The sequence below is a fragment of the Bactrocera dorsalis genome, chromosome 2, assembly GCF_023373825.1.
Source record: "Bactrocera dorsalis isolate Fly_Bdor chromosome 2, ASM2337382v1, whole genome shotgun sequence".
Lineage (NCBI taxonomy): Eukaryota > Metazoa > Arthropoda > Insecta > Diptera > Tephritidae > Bactrocera > Bactrocera dorsalis.
Window position 1 is genome coordinate 12,657,657 of NC_064304.1, and position 5,169 is coordinate 12,662,825.

Genomic DNA, 5,169 nt, shown 5'->3' on the forward strand with positions numbered 1-5,169 from the left:
ATCGAACGATAGCGATCGCCATTCACCGTAACGTTGCGTCCAACAGCATCTTTGAAAAAATACGGTCCAATGATTCCACCAGCGTACAAACCACACCAAGCAGTGCATTTTTCGGGATGCATGGGCAGTTCTTGAACGGCTTCTGGTTGCTCTTCACCCCAAATGCGGCAATTTTGCTTATTTACGTAGCCATTCAACCAGAAATGAGCCTCATCGCTGAACAAAATTTGTCGATAAAAAAGCGGATTTTCACATTTCGAACCGAACACTGATTTTGGTAATAAAATTCAATGATTTGCAAGCGTTGCTCGTTAGTAAGTCTATTCATGATGAAATGTCAAAGCATACTGAGCATCTTTCTCTTTGACACCATGTCTGAAATCCCACGTGATCTGTCAAATACTAATGCATGAAAATCCTAACCTCAAAAAAATCACCCGTTATATGTAAAAAAATGAAAAACTGCACCGGCACGTACGCAAGGGCCAATTGTTGGTCGGCATATCTGGGCAAGCAATCTGCCACAAGCGTCACCATGTTACATCCTGATGTCAGCGTAACGCTTTTGCTGCTCATGCATCCGCTGTGAACCCGCTTATGTTATTGTTGTTTTGTGGTTTTGAGTAAATCAGCGCGGTATCTCTTTGATTTACAACCCTTTGGGCTTGCCGCTAATTAGGCGCGGCTAGCAAAGTTACCAGTGTATGCAGATTTAGATGTAGCTGTCGTGGGATGCCAAAATGTGATGCATTTGATAATAAAAAATTGTATTTCATCGCAAATTTTGCAAAGAGAATTATTCAAAGTTGAAAAAGGGGTCTTAGGAAATCTGTGTCTTCATCCGCTTCAAGACTTTTGCTTTCTGAAAAATGTTGCCCTCCATTGAGAATTTTCAGTTGAATCGAAAACCATTTCCTTTTTCGTGAGCTTTCACTTAGTTTATTTTTGGCTTTTCTATTTTGTGCTATAAAAATAAATTCAAAATTTAAAATTTCTGTGAAATATAATAATGATTCCCATGGTTTATAAACTAGTTGATTTAGTACTCTTTAAATTACCACGAACTATTTTTCAATTAAGAAAGTGATAACCAAAAATATATAGACAAATTATAAAACTCACTACTTTAACGCCTTAAAAGCGATGTTTTCGTTATTGCAAAATTCATATTATTCAAACGGTTCCAGTAACTACAACTCAAGTAAAAGCCTGAAAATATCGAAACTAAAAAATGAAGTTATAAACGGGTGATTTTTTTGAGGTTAGGATTTTCATGCATTAGTATTTGACAGATCACGTGGGATTTCAGACATGGTGTCAAAGAGAAAGATGCTCAGTATGCTTTGACATTTCATCATGAATAGACTTACTAACGAGCAACGCTTGCAAATCATTGAATTTTATTACCAAAATCAGTGTTCGGTTCGAAATGTGAAAATCCGCTTTTTTATCGACAAATTTTGTTCAGCGATGAGGCTCATTTCTGGTTGAATGGCTACGTAAATAAGCAAAATTGCCGCATTTGGGGTGAAGAGCAACCAGAAGCCGTTCAAGAACTGCCCATGCATCCCGAAAAATGCACTGTTTGGTGTGGTTTGTACGCTGGTGGAATCATTGGACCGTATTTTTTCAAAGATGCTGTTGGACGCAACGTTACGGTGAATGGCGATCGCTATCGTTCGATGCTAACAAACTTTTTGTTGCCAAAAATGGAAGAACTGAACTTGGTTGACATGTGGTTTCAACAAGATGGCGCTACATGCCACACAGCTCGCGATTCTATGGCCATTTTGAGGGAAAACTTCGGACAACAATTCATCTCAAGAAATGGACCCGTAAGTTGGCCACCAAGATCATGCGATTTAACGCCTTTAGACTATTTTTTGTGGGACTACGTCAAGTCTAAAGTCTACAGAAATAAGCCAGCAACTATTCCAGCTTTGGAAGACAACATTTCCGAAGAAATTCGGGCTATTCCGGCCGAAATGCTCGAAAAAGTTGCCCAAAATTGGACTTTCCGAATGGACCACCTAAGACGCAGCCGCGGTCAACATTTAAATGAAATTATCTTCAAAAAGTAAATGTCATGAACCAATCTAACGTTTCAAATAAAGAACCGATGAGATTTTGCAAATTTTATGCGTTTTTTTTTTTAAAAAGTTATCAAGCTCTTAAAAAATCACCCTTTATTTCGTTTGTCTCATCTTCATACTACTTGGCGCTTTTGCCTTAAATGTGGAGGCGAAACCTAAAGTAAATATGTTCCAAATTTTTGTCATAGAAAGTTGTGAATAACGATTTTCTCTTTTCAGCCTTGCTTTGGACATCATACAACACCTTCAGTAAAGGATTTAATTGAAGATCTCTTGGATCAATTGAAGAAAAAAACTTAAAGCGAATCTCCTAAGTCAGTCCTTTAGTTAATTAATATGGGTAATCCCATATACGAATAAAAAAATTGGATTCGAAATATAAATATGTTTGTTTTTATTTTTCTTTTGCAAAATATTTTCTCATGAAGGGTAGTTAGAAAAAGTTAAATTATTTTATCAAAAAAGTGAAACCTGGATTCAGGTTTTTTTTAGCAATCACTTTACTGATGTTAAAATTATATATGAAAATAGCGATTTGTATTTCACCACTGCTCGTATTATGAAAATATGTTTACCCGCACTATCAAAGCTTCTGAAAGAAACCGACAGATGGATAAAAGTCCAAGCCCATTTCAACAATTAAATTTTTAAATATTTTCCGTTTTGGTAAGACGTAGACTATTCTTGAGATAGTTCAATATGAACCGAGGAACATTTTATTATAACAATACATAAAGTAATATTGTTTCAAATATACTCCTTGTATTTAAGGTTTTCAACATACAAGTGAAAGCTCTCTAAGATAGATGAAAGCTCTTCAGCCAAACAGGCGACGGTGAAAGCATTTTTTTATTTATTTATGTTATCTAATTAAAATGTAGACTACAGATTGAAACCAATTAACGGGTTATAAAGGGTGATCAATTTCCAAATTTTGTAAAGAAAAACACAGAAGCTTCTAATTTAATGGGGAATGTTTCTTATCATTCGAAAGAATATGATTTAGCATTTATTTTTTGAATGTTATCTCTTTTAAATGCTGGCTACGGCTACGTTTTAGATGGTCCATACCTTGAGTGCAATGTCGATGTTTCGTTCGGACATTTCGAAGGCGAGAATCGAATCGGGATTGACCGCATTGACGACGAAACTTACATATCCTCACGGGAAAAAGTCGAACGGTGTGATATCACATGATCTTGGTGGCCAAGCGACCGGCCCAAAACGTGAAATTATATGCTCACGAAGTGTTCTCTAAAAAAATCAATTGATTGATGTGATGTGTGGGAAAGTAGCGTAGTCTTGTTGAAACCAAATGTCACGAAATTACGAGCTTCAATTTCAAGCATCAAATAGTCGGTTATCATGGCGCAATAAGGGTCGCCATTGACGGTTACGATCTAACCGGCATCATTTTTGGAGAAACACTCACCTATGATTCCACCGTCGCCTAAACCATACCGAACCATTATTTTCTGGATAAAATGGCAGCTCTGAATCTCTTAAAGTAGCTTCTCGTCCCAAATGCAGCAATTTTGCTTATTTACATACCAATTTAGTTAGAAATGGGTCTCATCGCTGATTAAAATTTGGCTCGAAAACGTCGGATCTTCTTGTGTTTTCTGCGTTTTCAATTTAAGATCTCGACGTAAAATGCGCCATGTCGTTCCATACGTTAGTCCAAGTTGCTGCGAACGGTGCCGAATTGAACACGTTCTTCGTGTACACTTTTCACTACGGCTGCTATTTCACTGCGTGCTGCACGTGGTCTATCCGGTCGTATTTTATCCAATAATGAATGCTGGGTCTCAAGATGAGTGATGGGGTTGCGAATAGTACGTTCGATTATGTTGACCATAAGTTGCTCAACTTAGCGCGCGAAAAACATTTTTTACAAAACGTGAATTTTCGTAACAAAGTTGAACGATTTGTGAACGTTGTTCAGGCGTTTCCATGATGAAATGCCAAACAATACTAACCGAATTACATGACAACTTGGCACGACTCAAAGCAAATGTTCTGTGAAAAAAAGGCTATTGAAAACAGTAGCTCTAATTTGATCACCCGTTATAATCCAATGTGACAAATATTTTAAAAATTAAAGTAAATTACCTAAACTGTTATAAAATAGATAAGAATTGAGTATTTGTCATCGAAAATTGTTCAGAAGAATTTCCAATTAAAAATAATTAGTTTTCGCAAAGCAAAATTATTACTTTCGCGCATATAAAGTGTAGCATTTCAGAACAATCAGTGTAAAGCAGTCAAACGCTTTTAAGCTACAAAAATGAGGTTACATTTTTTAGACTATCTTTTGTTATTTGTCTTCGTGCTATTTTGTTTTAGCACAGTTATAGAGGCCAAGGTGAGTAATATTTATAATATATATATACAAGTATATATAAACAAGTATATTCTCAGCTGAAGTTTTGAATGAATAATAAATTGTCTTCCCTCAGCCATTCTTCTTCTTTGATCCTGATTTTTCTAGACCGAAGCCTAGTCCGCTTAATATATTTCTCGATGCTATTCGCTGTTATATTAAAGAAGGATCTCCATCTACATCGGTAAAGGATGCTTTGACAACTCTCTTGAAAGCATTGCAAAATGAGAGTTAATTACAGCAATTTTTGTATTTTTTGAACGTTTATTAAAGATGTATAAAATGTAAATAAATAAAGGAATGAAAAAAGGATAAAAACCTAATTAATACTTTGGCATTCAACTTTCTGAAGAAAGATATAATACATTTATGGGGATTACACGAAGTCGAAATTCTTCAAAACACAACTAGCGTACTAAATATTTTTAAAACCCAAAAAATGTTTCAATTTACGATTTAAATATTAAGGAACATGAAGAGTAAGAAATTGAGGGTGAAAATACGACATATGTATTATTATTTGAAAGAAATAGAGCTGTAAGCTGACTTTGTCAGTTTGTCTATTCAGCTTGTGAGAACAGTCAAACTTCCGCTGGCAACAGAGAAGGACGTCTCATTTTCACGCTGGCTGTCAAGATATCGTCGCAATAGACAAGAGTTTACTGTATTTACATCGGAAGATTAGAATGGAGG

At 35.8% G+C, this 5,169-nt stretch overlaps 2 long non-coding RNA genes across 2 annotated transcripts; both read left to right on the top strand.

Moving 5' to 3' along the window:
* The first annotated feature begins 2,184 nt into the window (after positions 1–2,184).
* On the top strand, positions 2,185–2,476 carry LOC105233854 (uncharacterized). Its single transcript, XR_852901.3, has 2 exons — positions 2,185–2,253; positions 2,313–2,476. It is a non-coding gene; the product is annotated as an uncharacterized LOC105233854 (long non-coding RNA).
* A 1,804-nt stretch (positions 2,477–4,280) lies between these two features.
* On the top strand, positions 4,281–4,725 carry LOC125776264 (uncharacterized). Its single transcript, XR_007421582.1, has 2 exons — positions 4,281–4,458; positions 4,553–4,725. It is a non-coding gene; the product is annotated as an uncharacterized LOC125776264 (long non-coding RNA).
* The last annotated feature ends 444 nt before the right edge of the window (positions 4,726–5,169 follow it).